Genomic DNA, 19,140 nt, shown 5'->3' with positions numbered 1-19,140 from the left:
GGGCCGCCCCCCGCCCCCGCCCCCGCCCATTGGCTGTGAGGCCCACCGCGCCGCGGCCCGCGCCCGGAATAGGTGAGGCGGGCCGTCACTCGACCACTGCGCCCCGCCCCCGCTCCCGGCGCCCCCACCCCCGCCCGGCGTCTCGCGGGGCCCCAGACCCAGGCGAGGGGGGCGGGGCCCCAGAGGCCGCTCTCACCTCACGGTAGTTTGTTTGAAGCCGAGCCGCAAAGTGCGGTCTGCGCGGCGATTGGCGGAGCTCCGCCACGTGATCGCCGAGTGGCCCCACCCACAGCCTCCCTAGTTACCTGGGCTCCCCCGGCGCCCAGAGAGCGTCAGGGATTGAGTCCGTCCCTTTTAGGAGTATTGGGAATGGGGCATTTATAGTTAGTCTAATAAACTGGGAAGGGAGAGACGATGGATTCAAGTACGAGCCAATTCTCCCTTCTCGGTCGGCAAGAAGGGCTATCTGTGGGCCCCAGTTTCACAGGCCTTCGGGAAGCCGGCCTCAGTGCGCAGGCGCCGGAGGGGAGGTCGTGGGAAGGAACGCTGGCGCTCGGGCTCAGCTCCCTGTGCCACTGCGCAGGCGCGGGTCTTTGCGACGTCTCTGGGCTCGCGGCCCCCGGAGGCCCGTCTCTGCTGCGCGGTTTTTCTAAGATCAGCTCTTTCTGTGTCGCTTTCTTTAGATCATCTGTTCCTTGAGGGGCCGGGGTCTCCACGGTCCCCAGGACGTGCCTTCCCTCTCGCAGACTCCTGGGCGGCCGATTTCTCCTTCCCTGAAGTGAAGCGGGAAGCACGCCCACCCTCTCCAGCCCGTTTTTAACCGGTTGCTCACCTAAGCACCTTTTTAAAGTGGAAAAAGGGCATCACGCTGGGAGGCTGAGCCGGGAACCCCGGAACCAGTGAGCTCACCTGTTACCCCATTTCTTTAGTGAAGAAGAAAATTAGGTTTTTTAGAAAATTCTTTTAATGTTTATTTTTGAAAGAGAGAGGGGGAGACACAGAATCCGAAGCAGGCTCCAGGTCTAAACTGTCAGCACGGAGACCAACGTGGGGCTGGAACTCGCCAACCGGGAGATAATGACCTGAGCCGGGGTATAATGAGCTGAAGTCAGAGGCTCAGCCGACTTACGACCCAGGCGCCATAAAAATTACATTTAGAAGAAGGAATTGAGTGAGGTTACAAGTTTTTAATCAGAATTGTCAGCGGGAACTCTTGGAAAGAAGGAAATGTTGGAGGACTCTGCATCCAAAAGATAGGAAACAGATCAAATGTCCCTCATTTGAAGGGCCTGGCCAAGCTATGGCCCCTCGCATGGTGTAATAGTGAACTACAACAAAGAATGAGCCAGCTGTTTATAGAGGAAGTGAATTTTGAAAACCACCAGTCAGACCATGTACCTTCTGATCTCAATAACCAGCGTCTTCCTTTCTCATTCAAGAAAGTCTGAGTCCTAGAGTGGCTTATAAAGTCCCCTGCAGTTTGGCCCAGTTCACTGATTTTCACAGATGGTCCTTCTGTTTCGTCTTCCTCTTCTCAAACAGGCTGGGCACCCTCTGTTTCAGGGCCTTGTCACCTGCTGTTCCCTCTGCCTGGAATGCCCTGCCTCAGACTAGTATGGCTCTCTTCTTTTGGGGCTTTGCGTCTTTGCACAGATTTCACCCTCTCAATTAGGGCCTGTCCTGACCTTTCAGTTTAAAATTGCAACTCCCCATCTCTGTTCTCTGCCTTTTTTTTTTCCTCGTGGTGTCTATTGAATATGTAACTATATTGAATATAAAGCTATACATTCATTAGGGAACTCAGAAAGAATTCATGAGAAAATGGTGCCAGCAGTTGCCTCTGTGGAGAACAACTAGCAGCAGGGTGAGATTAAAATTTATCCTTTTCTCTTTTTTCCTCACTCCTATCTGCATTACAAAAAAAAAAAAAAAAAAATTAACATCAGCCCCTGAGTTTATGGCACAGACATGTACTGAGCACCTGTGCTGTGCCAGGCATTATGTTAGGCCTTGGGGTAGACAGCAGACAGGACGTGTAGGGTAAAGACTCTGGGTAGTAGTTTAGAGGAGAGAAGTCACCCAAATCATCCTGGCAAGGGAAAGGGGAAGCCGCAGGCAGGGGACAGCACAGTCCAGGGCATGTGGACTTACTAGAATGTGACGGTTCCCCAGGGCCCGCTAAGTGGCAGTGATGGACACATGGAGAATGGCCAATGACAATTAGAGAAAAGAGACAAAATACAAAAAAAGGGCAAACTGCAGGGGATCATTTGATGCCAAGCAGAGTTTGGCCATTATCCAAGGAGATGCTGAAAGGTCTTTCGAAGGGAATGACGGGCTGAGATCTGAACTTAACTCGTGAACTTTCTCCCATGAGAATTAAAGCTGCACGAAGCCAGAGGTGACGAACTGGTGGCCTACAGATGTTTGCTTTGGACCAGGTTTGTTTGTTTTTTTGTTTTGTTTTTTAATTGGCCCACATAAGAACATGGAGGAACAAGAATTCGATAGGAAAACCATTTGGCAGTATCTCTTAAAGGTAAGCAAGCACTCCATGCCTCAGTAATTCCACTCCTAGAAATATGCCCAACAAAATTGCTTACATCCGTTCACCAGAAGACATGATGTAGAATATTCATAGCTGGCTTATTTTCATAGGCCCAGCTGGTAGCAACCGAAATGCCCATGAATTGGCACTGGAATGCCCATGAATTGCATGAACGGATGGAAGTCTTATCAGCAATGACAAAGAGCTACCTACAGTCACACACAACAACACAATAGGGGAATCTCACAAACACAGGTTGACAGATGCAGCTCCAAAAGAATGCGTACAGTGTGATTTCATTTACATAATGTCCAAAGGCAGGGAAATGAATCTAGTCCATTAGGAGTCAGGAAACTAGTTCCTGTGTGAGGGTGGGGTGGCGAGCCCGTGGCTGGATGAGAAAGACTTTAGGGGGCTGGTCATGTTCTATTTCTTGGTCTGGATGTTGGTTTCTTGGTCTGGATGTTGGGTTTCTTGGTCTGGATGTTGTGTTCACTTTGTGTTAATTGAGCTGTGCTCTTAGTATATACATTTCTGGATACATAACAATAAAGTTTTAAAGATTTTTTTTTTCAACGTTTATTTATTTTTGGGACAGAGAGAGACAGAGCATGAACGGGGGAGGGGCAGAGAGAGAGGGAGACACAGAATCGGAAACAGGCTCCAGGCTCTGAGCCATCAGCCCAGAGCCTGACGCGGGGCTCGAACTCCCAGACCGCGAGATCGTGACCTGGCTGAAGTCGGACGCTTAACCGACTGCGCCACCCAGGCGCCCCTAAAGATTTTTTTTTTTTTTTTTTAAGCAACATGTCAAAATCAGACGATTTCACATACAGATTCAGCTCTTTACCTTCCCCTGGCCTCCTTTGTGTGCAGTCCATGGGATGCCCTTGACCTTGTAACTTATAAAGAGGCACTCTGTCCAGTTTGCCAGTGTCCCAGCCATGCTGATTTTTCTCACCCATATTTTCTTGAGGAGGTCCCAATAATTCATTTTTGCTTTTGTTTCCCTTGCCTCCGGAGACGTGTTGAGTAAGAAGTTGCTGCGGCCAAGATCAAAGAGGCTTTTGCCTGCTTTCTCCTCAAGGATTCTGATGGCTTCCTGTCTTACATTTAGGTCTTTCATCCATTTTGAGTTTATTTTTTGTGTATGGTGTAAGAAAATGGTCCAGGCTCATTCTTCTGCATGTCACTGTCCAGTTTTCCCAGCACCACTTGCTGAAGAGACTGTCTTTATTCCATTGGATAGTCTTTCTTGCTTTGTCAAAGATTAGTTAGTTGACTGTATATTTGTGGGTCCATTTCTGGGTTCCCTATTCTGTTCCATTGATCTGAGTGTCTGTTTTTGTGCCAGTACCATACTGTCTTGATCATCACAGCTTTGTAATACAGCTTGAAGTCCGTCTCACCCGTATTTTCTGCCTGGCCTCTGAAGGTGTTTGTGATGTCTGTGAGTAAACGAGGGTAATTGCAGACACCACTTTTTGTATTTCCATTTATTTTTGAAAGAACTATTTATGTGGTTCAACATTCTAAGGGCTCAGATTTATTTCCAGAGAAGGCTCTGTTCTACTTCTGTGCTCCTAGATATCTAGTTCTCCCGGGGAGAAACCAATGTTGCTGCTTGTGTGTCCTTCCAGAAATGTTTTGTGCATATACAAACAAATGAATCTATACCTTTTGTCCCCCCACCCCTTGCTTTTCCATTCTGCTTGGCACCTTGCATTTTTCACTTAATGCAGTCTGTTTCCTATTAGCACATTTTTATTACTGAATCATATCCTACTGTATGGATGTACCAAACATTTTTAAACCAATTCTCTGTTGACTTTCAAATAGTGCCAGTCTTTTGATCCTTCAAAGGATGCTGCAGTGTATAACCGTGTATGTCTGTGTGCTTTTCCTATAAAATTGGAAAGCTGGTCCCACTTGTTGCTAAACCTAAACACACACCCAACACAGGCACTAGAACGAGGCAATGCTTGATCAAAAGTGGGAATGGGGCATCTGGATGGCTCAGTCATCAAGCATCTGAGTTCAGGTCATCATCTCACCATTGGTGAGTTCAAGTCCCACGTCGGGTGAGCTCGAGCCCCTCTTCGGGTGAACACGAGCCCCGCTTTGAGTAAAACACGAGTCCCCGGTGAGTCCCGCTTCTCTCTCTCTCTCCCTCTCCCTGTCTCTACCCCTTGCTCACTTGTGCACCACCCCCCCGCAAAAAAGTGGGAATCTATACTGGATGATCCAGAATGTTGGATAATCACATGAAAACACGAAATTTTAAAAATTCCTCAAGAACCCTCAGGATCTTTGTATACAAGTATCCTCTCCACTACTGCACCCGGGGGTCCACGTGCCCCACTTTGGAAAACCCTGCATTGATGCTGACTGGTGGATAGTGCGGTGGTGATTGAGGAGTTCTAGAGAGGTGGATCCCAAGGCTAATGTAAGAACTGCTGGGGACAGGCAGGGTTCTGAGGGAATCGAGGGGGCGGGGAGAATCAATAACAGTAAGCAGGTTGCCTACCTTGTCTGGTATTCTAGGTGCTGGGGCGACAGCAGTGAACACAGGAGCCAAGCCGTCTGTCCTCACAGGGTTTTCGTTCTACAGGAAGTACAATAAAGAAGTAAGCCAGATACTTTCACGTAGTGATGGTGCCTTGAAGGGAGAAAAGTTGTCACAATATAGAGCATGCTGGAGGTCTGCCCAGCGGGGCTGCTGTAGACAGGACAGTCAGGCAGGGGCCTCTCAGGGCACAAGGGAAGGGTAAGGTGTCCTGGGCCTTTGGTGGCTCGGAAGGAGAAGGCTTCCGGACAGAGGAAACAGCTAGTAGGATGGAGCCTGGTGTATCTGAAGAGGGGAAACGGGTTAGAGAAGAAAGCAGCGGCCAGGAAGCGCAAGACAGAAGCAATGACGGGCTGTAGTGGGGAACTGACGTCATTGGTCTGGACTCCAAGTAGAGGTGCGGTCAGGCTGAGAGGTCCCACGTCAAGTCAGGTTGTCGCAAGAAGGCACAGCAGGTGAGACGTTGTAAAGCAGCCGAGCTAATGAATGTTGGCTGTGGGGAAGACCAGTGGAAGGAAGGATCTGGGATATATTTTGGTGGGGGGAACTGACAGGGCTCGTCCCTAAACTGGGTGCGAAGGAGACGAGAGAGACTTTTGGCTATGAGGAATAGAAACCTGTATCAGCATAAGCAATAAGGAAATGGAAGCTCCTCCACTGTAGAATGTTCTGGACTGGGGGATTCAGCAGCTTAATGTGTTATCACAGTCCCAGTTTTTCTCTCCCAGTTGTCGTGCCTCTTTCCAAATTGGCTTCATTCTCAGTTGAAAGGGGAATTCTGCACATCACATCCAGATTTATAACATCCAGAGAAAGAAGCCCCTTTCCCCCAGAATCCCTTACTCAATTGCCTTTACTTGCTGGCCAGAATTGGGTGACATGCGAGGGGAAATGGGCCACCCTTAGATTAAATCAGACCCCCCCCCCCAACCCTGGAGTTGAGGGTAGGGCCAGGGGTGCAGGGAGTGGATACCTGAACAAAAGAAGGGTTCTGTCAGGAAGGACAAAGAGGGCAATGGGCTGAGAATCAGGTGCGTTTCTTAGGCTGTGTGGATGGGGGGCAACCAGCCAGGTAGGGATGAAAGAAGAGGGGTGCAGGGGTGTGGAGAGGGTGTGGAGGGGGGGATTGTAAAGTGCCCACTACATTGACCACTAGGATGTCACCGATTGTCCTGATGGAGCAGGAGAGGTAGGGCAGAAACCAGACTGAAGTTAGAAAGTAGGGGAGGGGAGGAAATGAAACATCTCCAGCCCCCACTGCATTGTGCCCTACCGTGCTGTGTCTCCAGAAGCCAGTCTCTGAGCCAGTGTGTCCAGGGAGTGAAGACATGATAAACTGGGGTAGGTGTGAGACAAGCCTGTGAGCAAGAGAAGGTTCCCAAGATGGTGGGAACACTGAATGCCTACCGTTCACCACTCTGTTGGATATCCATGCTGCTGCGGAAGGGGGTGGCAGAAAAGAGCAAAAACCTAGGCCCCCATACGGAGCTTTTGATGATCACTGTGCTGAATGTGCCAGAAACGCCAGAACAGAGAGAGCCCTAAGATGACAGATAGTTGTAGAAGTCACCATGTAGTTATGTTTCTAGCCTGTTTGCAAACTTTATGGGTGCATGACTACATAATTGTTCTTAGATAATTGGAATTATTGTTATTACAAGGTTGCCTGTTTGGCAGTTCATCGTACTGATTGTTATTTTATTTCATTTCATTTCTTTTTATTTTATATTTCATGTCATTTCATTTCACTTTTATGGTATCTGGGCATGTGCCCTTTCTTATTCTTTTGTTGTTGTTATTATTTATATATTTATTATTTTTAAATTTTATTTAAATCCAAGTTAGTTAACATATAGTGTAATAATGGTTTCAGGAGCAGAAGTTAGTGATTCATCATTTACGTAAAACACCCAGTGCTCACCCCCACAAGTGCCCTCCTTAATGCCCATCATCCATTTAGCCCATCCTCCCACCCAACTTCCCCCCACTCCAGCAACCTTCAGTTTGTTCTCTGTATTTAAGAATCTCTTATGGTTTGCCTCTCCCTCTGTTTTTATCTTTTTGCTTCCCTCCCCCTATGTTCATCTGTCGTGTTTCTCAAGTTCCATATATGAGTGAAATCATATTTATCTTTTTCTGATGTATTTTGCTTAGCATAATGCATTCTACTTCCAACCACTTTGTTGGAAATGGCAAAAATTTATTCTTTTTATTGCTGAGTTATATTCCATTGCATGTATGTATATACATATATATACATATATATACATATATGTGTGTGTGTGTATATATAGGTATATATATATATATGCATATATATATATATATACACCTGTGTGTGTATATATAGGTATATATGTATATATATATGTATATATATAGGTATATATAGGTATATATATGTATATATAGGTATATATAGGTATATATATACATATATACCTATATATACACACACACACATATATATATATACCACCTCTTCTTTATTCATGTGGGCTCTTATGATTGTTATTTTAGACAGAACAATAAGCCAGCTAGAAATTGGTCACGTTATTCTTTTCTGCTCACAAGTGAACCTTGCCTTTCTAAATATGGAAAGGAAGCATCTTAGTTTATGTTCTGGCTGCTTTAACAAAGTACCGTAGACTAGATGACTTATAAACCACAGACATTTACTTCTCATAGTTGTGGAGGCTGGGAAGTCCAAGACCAAAGTGCCGGCTGTTTCGATGTGTGACGAAAACCTGCTTCCCTGCTTCCTGGTTCCTAGATGGCTGTCTTCCTGCTGTGTCCTCAACTTGGAAGGAAGGGGAAGGCAGCTCTCTGGGGTCTTTATAACGGCACCGATCCCATTCACAAGGGCTCCGCCCCCATGACCTAGTCACCTCCCAAAGGCCCCACCTCCAAATACCATCCTAATGGGGATTAGGTTTCAACAATTGAATTCTGGGGGAGCACAGTTCAAAAACATTCCCTGCATCTCTCCCAGATCATTCAGCTTCTGTGGCTTCCAAAGGGAATCACCCCCTCAAATGGGCAGCCACTTCATACTCTTTGAGACTTGAGCAGAAATATTCTACTCCATTGTTAAGAGGCACTTGTTCAACCTGACTCTTGAGATCACGAAAGGGTTCAAGGTTTCCCTGGCTTGTGTGAACTCTAAAAGCAGAGGCAGCGGTATAGATGTGTTCAGCTGACATGGTTTGAGGGATGCCCATTCATAGCCTACAAGAGGAAGCTGTTTCCTTTGGTTAGATGTCACCCCACGTCTGTGGTTTGGAGTGTTGGCCAGAATAACAACTAAAAGAAGGAAACTAAAAGAAGGAAAAAAAAGTTCTCTTAATGCTACTTTTACATTTTTCAAATACATGTGACTCTTGAGCAACATGGGTTTGAACTGTACAGGTCCACTTATACACAATTCTTTTTTCGATATATACAGTAAAGTACTGTGAATGTATTTTTCTCTTCTTTATGATTTTTAGAAAAATTTTTAATGTTTATTATTTATTTTTGAGAGAGAGACACAGACAGAGCACAAGGGGGAGAGGGGCAGAGAGAGGGGGAGACCCAGAATCTGAAGCAAGCTCAAGGTTTTGAGCTGTCAACAAGAGCCCAATGCGAGGCTCAAACCCTGAGAACTGCAAGATCATGACCTGAGCTGAAGTCGGATGCTTAACCAACTGAGCCACTCAGGTGCCCCACTTATGATTTTCTTAATAACATTTTCTTTTCTCTAGCTTCAGTATCAGGTATATGTATATATATACAACATATATATACACAATATTATACATATAATATATATTAGTATATATTATATATGTATTATATATAATACAAATTATACATATATAATACATAAAATATACATACAATATGTATTATATATACATACAATATACGTTTTATATATATAATACATATAATGTACAAAATATGTGTTAATTGGCTGTTTATGTTACTGGTAAGGCTTCTGCAGCAATAGGCTATTAGTAGTTAAATTTTGGGGGAGTCAAAAGTTATGCATGGATTTTCAGCTGCATCGGAGAAGTTGGCTTCCCTAACTCCTTTGTTGTTCAAAGGTCAACGTAATGTTTAAAAAGTTTTTTCTGAGTCCTTTCTCAGAAGCAATGTAACTGATGAAGATTTCACTTTGGTGTAATTTTTATTAAGGCAAAAACAGGAGAGGGAACCTAATATGACATTTCATGTAGTCAAATAATATAAAATGTTATTCCCATCTGAATGTCTTCTCATTTTCCTTTGCATTCAGAGAAACCAGATACAGCATTATTAGCAGAAATAGACGAGCCTGGCTTTTGACTCCACTTTTAATTTTCTGCAACGTTTCTATAAGTTTGAGATTATTTTAAAATAATTTTTTGAAAGCTAACGAAAAATTTATTTAGAGATACATTTCTTCTGGACATAGTCTAAAGCCTGTGAAAATTTGAGAATTAAATGAAATTTCTTACACTAATAAGATTACATTTTAAACTACTGAATTTTGCATATTCAGAAAGGTATACCATAACAAAGAGACCTAAAAACATTTATTTATTTATTTTTATTACTATTATTATTTTTTTAACGTTTATTTATTTTTGAGACAGAGAGAGACAGAGCATGAACAGGGGAGGGGCAGAGAGAGAGGGAGACACAGAATGTGAAACAGGCTCCAGGCTCTGAGCTGTCAGCAGAGAGCCCGACGCGGGGCTCGAACTCACGGACCATGAGATCGTGACCTGAGCCGAAGTCGGACACTTAACCGACCAAGCCACCCAGGTGCCCCATGAGACCTAAAAACATTTAAAAGGTTATTTGGTTTTAGCGGTATTTTTCTTAAATTGAGGTAAAATTCACATAACATGTAACTATTTTATTTTACTTTAATTTGTTTAGATATTTGTGTATTTTGAGAGAGAGAGTGCACACGAGCTCCCAACGGGGGTGAGAGGGAGCACAGAGCCTGACGTGGGGTTCAGTCCCAACAACTGTGAGATCATGACCTGAGCCAAAACCAAGGGTCGGGCACTTAAACGGCTGAGCCACCCAGGTGCCCCGAAACTATTTTAAAATGTACAATCCAGTGGCATTAGTACATTCACAATATTGTTCAACTACTATCTAGCAATATTAATGCCCGCTGCTCGTTTTGTGTCCGCCTCTTCATTCTTCAAAGCGGTGAGACCAGGGATCCCAGGCATTGTGGTAAACGATCCTGCAACTATGTTACCTCCTTCTTTCTCCTTAGGTCCTCACGCAGTGGGACACACGCACACTTGTGTGCACACACTCAAGACTGCTTGAAGATTCAGCTTTACTCAAGTGCAATTTTCCCAGAGATTCTCCTACTTCACTCCTCGGACCCTTGGACCCTAAAGCAGGCCGCCAACACACCAGAACCGTGCAGGCCTCTGGCAGCTGACGCTCACCGCGGGGCTGGGAAGTTTGTGCCTTCCAGGTCACTGCCTGTGCTTGGTTTGTGCCAGTCACGGACACAACCGATGCAGGCTTTACTTAGTTCACCCAAATGTTGATGACCCAGGCGCCCCTAGTATGGTCTTTACAAGTAGGCAGAATAACACCCCACCCCCCAAATAGCTGCCTCTTAATATCCAGAACCTGTGACGATGCTACCTTATGTGGCAAAAGGGCTTTGTAGATGTGACTAAGTTAAAGATTTTCATTAAAAAATTTTTTAAACATCTGTTCATTTTTGAGAGAGCGTGAGCGGAGGAGGGGCAGAGAGAGAAGGGGACACGGAATCCGAAGCAGGCTTCAGGCTCCGAGCTGTCAGCACAGAACCGCGAGATCGTGAGCTGAGCCAAAGTCTGACGCTTAACGGACTGAGTCCACCCAGGCGCCCCATTAAGTTAAAGATTTTTAAATGGGGAGGGAGATTATCCCAGTTTACCCATCTGGATCGACTTCAGTCAAGAGGGCCAGAGGAGTGTCAGGGAGGATGTGGCAACGGAAGCAGAGGTTGGAGTGGTGTGATTGTTGGCTTAACCTGAACCAGATAGAAACGGATTGATCCTGAGATGTCCTGGCGTTCATGCTTTCTTTCCACTTGCTAGTAGAATGATTCAGCTTTCAGCGTTAGTGCTCTTTTTGCGAGGTGTCAAAATGAAGCCATAGGACAGATGTTAGTTGTTCAAAATGGGTTGTCTCTGAAGGCCAGGTACTGCTGGTGCTCTTCCACCATGACTGCACAGTCAAGGGCATTCTTCAGTTTTTTTGTTTTTGTTTTTGGTCAAATTCTTGCCTTACCAGGAATTGGCAATCCTCCTGGTTGGGGGATGTGGTAGTGTAGTGGGGTATTCTGGTAGGGGTGGGGAATAGCGATGCCTCCTGTTCTGCCTGAAAGTCACTGGGGAGGGAGGCAGGGGGGCAGGAGTTGCTATCACTTCAGGGGGGTTCTCCCTCCCAGTTCATCTAAGTCTCCAGTGAGTAGAGGAGCCAATAGGACTATCTGGTAGCTTTGGATGGTCCAGCTGAAGGCAAAAGAGGTGAGGCAAGCTCCACCCTGTCCTTTGGTTTGGTCAGTTCAGCCTCACCTACGAGCCGAGATGCCATTCCATGGAAAGAGTTTACTTGACCGCTCTCGAGTCGCTTCACTTCACGTTTTTTTTTTTTAATCATTATTATTATTTAAATGTTTATTTTTATTTTTGAGAGAGAGAGTGTGAGCAGGGAGGAGCAGAGAGACAGGAGGATAGAGGATCTGAAGTGGGCTCTGTGCTGACAGCAGCAAGCCTGGTGTGGGATTCCGACTCGTGAACTGTGAGATCGTGACCCGAGCCAGAGATGGACGCTCCACTGACTGAGCCACCCAGGTGCCCCAACTTCACGTTTTCTTGAAGCAGAAATGTGTAGTGACGAGAGAAAAACCCTCTGGAGGCCTGATACACGAAGGATGCCATTTTAGATTTCTTTCTAAGTCAATGTGACTATACATAAATCAAACCCAGAGCCTGAGTTGTGGCTCCACCACCCATGTGCTGTGCACCTGCTCTGTGAATGGGTAGCCTAAAGGAAAACCATCTTGTGCCTGAGATATCAATCATACTACTCCCTGCATTCCTTGGTCACAAAACTTGTGATTCCTGCCTATATGCTAATCTATAATTTTTGGAGTTTTTAGAAGATGTAAAAAAAGAGTATACAACCCTATAAAAACTGTTCATTCTCCGGAGTACTTCCTTCCCTGTGAAGAGCGTGTTTCCCCAGGAAGCTGCCCTAACGTGGGCTTGAATGAGACTCTTCTTTTCTCTTTAAAATTTTTAAAAAGTTTTGTTCATTCTTCCTCAGCATTTCTTGGTATAGCAGGCAGGATAGCAGAGCAGCCAGCCCGAGAAACACGTGGGGTCCGCCGGGCCTGGTGCTTGGTATCAGCAGGGGCCCTGTGTGGCCCTCTGACGTCTCGGCACCTCACAGGTGTATCTGGTGACCTCCCCGCAGGAATATCCAGACCTCCTCGATTTAGGTTGGCAGTACTGACTTTTATTCAAGCTGTTGAGAGTTACTGGTAATATTCTCCACATGGGAATAATCTAGAGGGGTTGGAGTTATGGGTAGGTTGCTTTAATTTGACATTATGCTAATTGATGTTATTCATATAAGGCTTGAGTAGATTCACTGGCTAGAAATATGAGAGACTGAATCACTCATCTCCGAAGAGAAGGGACTCTTGCTCCTTCTGGCCTAAAGCCACTTTCAGGTGACTGGAAGTCTCGCGGAAGTGGCTGAGGGTATTCCTCAAGTCCCATAGGAATTTCCATCTCATAAAGTAATTAGCGATTGGCTCATCTGCGGATGCACACATAGGGATTGAACCCCCCCAGTGGTCTTAGACCTCGCTGGGAGAAACCGGGACCCAGAAGACTGTATTATGGCTGTTTGGAAGTGACACTCACAAGAAGCACCCTTTGATCCATCACACTCAACATCCTTAGATTTTGCTCAAGCCTTATACCAAAATGGAAACAAAAATGACTAGGGCATTGTGCTTTAAAAGTCGAACAGCTAGGGCTCCTGGGTGGCTCAGTCAGTTGAGCTTCCAACTCTTGATTTCGGCTCAGGTCATGATCTCATGGTTCATAGGATCGAGTCCCACGTCAGGCTCTGCACTGGGACTCTCTCCCTCTCTCTCTGCCCCTCCCCCTGCTCTCTCTTTCTCTCTCTTTCTCTTTCTCTCTCAAAATAAATAAATAAGCACTAAAAAAAAAAAAAAAAAAGCCGAACAGCTCCTAGAAAACCATCAAGCACCCACAGGAACTCCGGCAGACTATCTGTGCAACACATACAGCACTCTACTTGCAAGTACTTACTTAGGTGGGAAAATTTAAAAGGATAACCTGAGTCTCAGATAGTGTTCTTCGATATGTCTAAATTAGTTTTCTTTTCTTTTCTTCTCTTTTTTTTTTTTTTTTTTTTTTTTAAGATTTTATTTAAGGGGCGCCTGGGTGGCTCAGTGGGTTGAACATCCAACTCTCGATTTTGGCTCATGTCCTGATCCCAGAGTTGTGGGATTGAGCCCCGAGTCAGACTCCATGGTCTCATGGAGCCTGCTAAAGATTCTTTCCCTCTGCTCCTCTCCCCTGCTTGCGCATTCTCTCTAAAAATAAAAATAAAAAAAATAATACAATAAAATAAAATAAAACATTTTATTTAATTTGAAATAATCTCTACACCTAAAGTGGGGCTTGAACTTACAACCCTGAGATCAAGAGTTACATGCTCCATCCACTGAGCCAGCCAGTCACCCCTTAGTTTTTTTGTGTGTGCATAACCAGCATAGAGAGAGCTGGTTGTAAGACTAAGCAGCCAGAAACTAGGAAGCTATTTGGTTTAGTCGGTGAAGCCCTTGGCTTTGGGGAGCAACCGACACTCAGAGGTATTCTGGGCCTCATGCGGTTTATTTGTTGCTGTAGCTTTTGGGCATCTTTGGACAACACCAGCTGTGTTATATTGGAAAATGGGAAATGACCAATTCACGGGTCCATAAATTATAATGCTATTTTGCAATTAATTTTTTTAAAAAAGAAAAGAGTTGGAAATCAGGCTTTCAATGTCCTCTGCACAAATATTAATGAAATGAAGGTTAGATTTTGTTTGCATCTTGTTTGTGTACATGTGTGTTATAAAAAATGTGAGATATGTTTTCTACCTCCTGGATGGTCTTGCTAAAATTAATTCATAAAAGAGCTCTATTTAATTGGTTTAAAGGCCAAGTGCTTATAAGAATGAATTGGGCGTTCTAAAACTCAGAAAGATGGAGACTAACCCAAATGTTTTTCAAATTTATGCTATCTGGGAAAATATTCAATATTAAAACTAGTTCAAGTTTGTTGGTTTAATTAAAATAGACATGTCTTTAGAGTTATCTGCATTGGGGTGTCTGGATGAATCACTGGGTTAAGCTTCTGAGTTGGTTCAGGTCATGATCTCATGGTTTGTGAGTTTGAGCCCCGCATTGGGCTCTGTGCTGACAGCTCAGAGACTGGAGCCTGCTTCGGATTCTGTGTCTCCCTGTCTCTCTGCCTTTCCCTGGCTCTCACTCTGTCTCCCTCTCTCTCTCAAAAATAAATAAAAACATTTAAAAAAATTAAAAAAAACCACCATTGTTCTGTGAAGGTTTACTAAATGTCAAATAAACTTGTGTTATCTTTGTTGCAATTTGGCAGCAGAAAAATGACTTAAAATGATGGTTGATTTTGTCTGTCTCATGAAGTTTTCCCGGGTAACTGTCACAAGCAATTAGGTTAAATAAATAAAAAGGTTTCTAGCTTTCAAAATCTTTGGTTACCTGAAACTTTGAAGTTTTGCTAAGTTAAACGACAAATTGGGTTGAATTTATTGGATATCTAAGTCTTTGCCAAATAAGATAGAATACTAAAGCATTGATTACTGAATGTAGGTCCCCTTCTGCCTTCTTGTTGTGGAGAAACTGGGGATACTTGGGTCTGTTGGTAAACATACTGTGTGTTTTATTGAAAGTTGTACAATTAAAAAAAAAGTTTCCTAGAAATTCTGAAATGTATTCCTACATTTCTGATCTTAAGTATTCTAGTGTGACCGTTCACAATTGGTTACTACTTAATTTTTACCAGAAATTAAGGTTTCTAAGCATTAAGAATTCTGACAAATGTAATTGAGACTGCTAGAAAGTGATAAAGAAGGCCACTCTGTATGTAAGGAAAGTAAGCTGTGTTTTTAACAAGAAAGATATGAGGAACGGGAATACATTTTGGTTGAGGGAAAGAAAAGTAATTTTGTCCTAATATGAGACTGGTTACTTAGAGAGAGAAGGCTTAGGAAAATCTGAATGAAAAAGAAAGTTGCAGGTTTGTGAAATCTTTGGAAAAAGAATTTTATGCATGGTCAGGACTGATGAAGGTTAGAATGAATGAGGTTTTTTTTTTTTTAATTTTTTTTTTTAACATTTATTTATTTTTGAGACAGAGAGAGACAGAGCATGAACGGGGGAGGGTCAGAGAGAGGGAGACACAGAATCCGAAACAGGCTCCAGGCTCTGAGCGGTCAGCACAGAGCCCGACGCAGGGCTCGAACTCACAGACCGTGAGATCATGACCTGAGCCGAAGTCGGCCGCTTAACCGACTGAGCCACCCAGGAGCCCCGTGGAATGAATGAGTTTTAAAAGTAAATTGATATAAAATAGAAATTTGGCCTTTTTCTCGGTTAAAAAGACGAAGCTTTCTTGGATTATTGATCTGCTCTTGGTAAGAAATCGTGAACAAAATTTTTATCTGCCCTCCCTCCCCTCCCCCTTCCCCTGTGCCCAACCATAGTTGCTTTGTTTTGTCTTTATCAGGTCTTTGATTACTTAACAAATCTGAGATCTCTCAATATTAAAAGGAGCTAAGTTTTGCTAACAACTAGGTAACCCTTTGTATTTGCCTTTGGAATCTCTTATTGCCATCTTGGTTAAATAGATAATTAAATATTAAGTAGTATAATGATCTATGATCTTATTTAGGCAGGCACTTTATTTATTTATTTATTTATTTTTAATATATGACATTTATTGTCAAATTGGTTTCCATACAACACCCAGTGCTCATCCCAAAAGGTTCCCTCCTCAATACCCATCACCCACCCTCCCCTCCCTCCCACCCCCCATCAACCCTCAGTTTGTTCTCAGGTTTTAAGAGTGTCTTATGCTTTGGCTCTCTCCCACTCTAACCTCTTTTTTTTTCCTTCCCCTCCCCCACGGGTTTCTGTTAAGTTTCTCAGGATCCACATAAGAGTGAAAACATATGGTATCTGTCTTTCTCTGTATGGCTTATTTCACTTAGCATCACACTCTCCAGTTCCATCCACGTTGCTACAAAGGGCCATATTTCGTTCTTTCTCATTGCCCTGTAGTACTCCGTTGTGTATATAAACCACAATTTCTTTATCCATTCATCAATTGATGGACATTTAGGCTCTTTCCATAATTTGGCTATTGTTGAGAGTGCTGCTATAAACATTGGGGTACAAGTGCCCCTATGCATCAGCACTCCTGTATCCCTTGGGTAAATTCCTAGCTGTGCTATTGCTGGGTCATAGGGTAGGTCTATTTTTAATTTTCTGAGGAACCTCCACACTGTTTTCCAGAGCGGCTGCACCAATTTGCATTCCCACCAACAGTGCAAGAGGGTTCCCGTGTCTCCACATCCTCGCCAGCATCTATAGTCTCCTGATTTGTTCATTTTGGCCACTCTGACTGGCGTGAGGTGATATCTGAGTGTGGTTTTGATTTGTATTTCCCTGATAAGGAGCGACGTTGAGCATCTTTTCATGTAGGCAGGCACTTTAAAACCTACTGAGGTTTTTAACAAAACTTGCCAAGATTCAAATTGTAAATGAAGTCCTTTTGACTAATTAGGCTTGCTTATTTGATATGTTAAGTTACATGGGAAGCATTGTCAAACAAATGACAAACTTTCTTAGATTATATTGTAGGGGTAAATGCTGTAACTGTTTCAGAAATTTTATGAAATTTCTAAAATTTTAATATGTTCTGGTATATGGTCATCACCTGACATTCTAATTATTGATATGTTGTGAGTCACCAAAACAACTGGATATCCTTGTCAACTGCATTATAATGACCTCTCATCAGATCTTTAACCATGTCCATTTTGAGTCTTTTTTTTGCTGTTTACAGTTATTGTTCTGATGCTCTTGAAAATGTGTCTCATCTTCAAGGAGATTCATGAAAAGGACTTTTTGACAAACACCAGGTTTCTGATGTCCTTGAGTTTATAAAACTAAGCTGAGTAAGAATTTCTAGAACTAGTGGGGAAGCTCCATTCAAACAGAACAAGAATTAATAATACGGGACTGAATGAATTGAGGAAGATGATTATGGTTTTTATGGCTCTTCTTTGAAACATTACTGGTTCTCTAATATTTGCTCTTCCAGATTTAAGGAAGCCTTTTCTCTTAAGGTATGTATGACTTACAGAAATATGATAAAATACACCTTTGTGAACAAATTGAAAACATTTATCGTTTCTCTCTCCCTGAACTCTCCAAAGTCCAGAAACTCTCAGTGAGTTTTCTTTCTTTCCTGGCAGTTATAATTGTTTGCATAAGTTCAATAAAAATCTGTTCTCCTTGGAACAGGACACCATTAGAAATGTTGGTTATTTTATGAAGGCTTTGACTAGAATGTCATATTTCAAAGAGACATGTATAGACTCAGATATGACCGGGCAGCTTTAAGGAACTGAGGTTGACTTTATGAAGCATGGAGCCATTAAAGCCCCTTGGAAATTGGCCTGAGACCTTGCTTACAGAGTTCCCAGCAGCCTTACCAGATGAGTAAAGAAAGTCACTTCCTGGCAGGTGCAGGAACTTCAGAATATTTTGGGGACCTCGAGAGGATGAATTCACCCAAATCTACAGGTATTGCAGGAGAATCTGAGAGCAAGAATTTACTTTGGCTTCTAGCCTTGAAACGCTATTAAAAGTTCAACCTAAAATTCTTTATAAAAAAGTTCCAACAAAGCAGATTTTAAAAACCTTGTATGGTCAATCACTATTCTTGCTCTGCTTATGTAAGTAATTAGGCCAAGTTTATTAAAACTGGACTTGTTTTGCAAACAAATTAGTATTAATTTGGCTATCTTTGGGAAAAACGAGAGTAATTATAGAAAGAAAATATTTCAATAACATATCTTTGTAGATATTGGATTTTAATACTATTCATTATAAACTGGACTCAATTCTGATTTCTTCTAGTGTCTGCCAATTCCCAGCCAAAACTCTTCAAACTAACATTTTGATTTTTCTCCCATCTTTCTGACGTGGAATCATTTGAGAACTAAAACTGTCCTTTTCCCTGAAGTCCTACAAACTGAAAAAATAAATAAATAAATAAATAAATAAATAAATAAATAAATAAATAAACGATGCAAAGAAATCCCTGCAACAGCTCATGAATAGACAAAATCTTTGTGCCTAATTGCTCAATGGGTCACTCAAAGAGTATCAGAGACATTTGAGCTACAACGAGGATAAAAAGTAGATAAAACATCAGGGTAGATTGCTTTCCCAAGATTTGGGACCAGGCTTGTATTTCTAGGCTTCATTTTTTAAATAATTAAAAAAAATTTTTTTTAGAGAGGGAGTGCATGCACATGAGGAGTGGATGGGCAGAGAGAGAGAGAGAGAGAGAGAATCCCAAGCAGGCTCCATGCTCCACACAGAGTCTGACATGAGGTTCAATCTCATGACTCTGGGATCATAACCTGAGCTGAAATCAAGAGCTGGACACACAATCAACTAAGCCACCCAGGTTCCCCAGCTCTTTTTTTTTTTTTAAATAAATTGTGATATTAGAAGATAGTAAACCTATTCGTTTGCTTTCACCTCCCCCTTTATTATGTCTTGATAAAACATGATGGTCACCCACTGATTTAACTAACATAACTTCAAATACTACCCTAGTACTTTATTATGATGAGAACTTAGATAAAATGTTCATGACCTCTTGTACATACT

General features: G+C 43.0%; 1 long non-coding RNA gene across 4 annotated transcripts; it reads left to right on the top strand.

Moving 5' to 3' along the window:
* Positions 1-21: 21 nt before the first annotated feature.
* Positions 22-18,793, top strand: LOC113594364 (uncharacterized). 4 transcript variants are annotated; one of them, XR_008297527.1, is made up of 4 exons: positions 22-72; positions 684-2,539; positions 5,093-5,175; positions 17,300-18,739. It is a non-coding gene; the product is annotated as an uncharacterized LOC113594364 (long non-coding RNA). The 4 variants fall into 4 exon arrangements; XR_008297528.1 differs by lacking the exon at positions 22-72 and having other exon boundaries at positions 173-899; positions 17,300-18,793; XR_008297525.1 differs by lacking the exon at positions 22-72 and having other exon boundaries at positions 174-2,539; positions 17,300-18,793.
* The last annotated feature ends 347 nt before the right edge of the window (positions 18,794-19,140 follow it).

Source organism: Acinonyx jubatus, chromosome C2 (genome assembly GCF_027475565.1).
Source record: "Acinonyx jubatus isolate Ajub_Pintada_27869175 chromosome C2, VMU_Ajub_asm_v1.0, whole genome shotgun sequence".
Taxonomy (NCBI): Eukaryota; Metazoa; Chordata; class Mammalia; order Carnivora; family Felidae; genus Acinonyx; species Acinonyx jubatus.
This window is presented reverse-complemented; position numbering and strand designations above follow the sequence as displayed.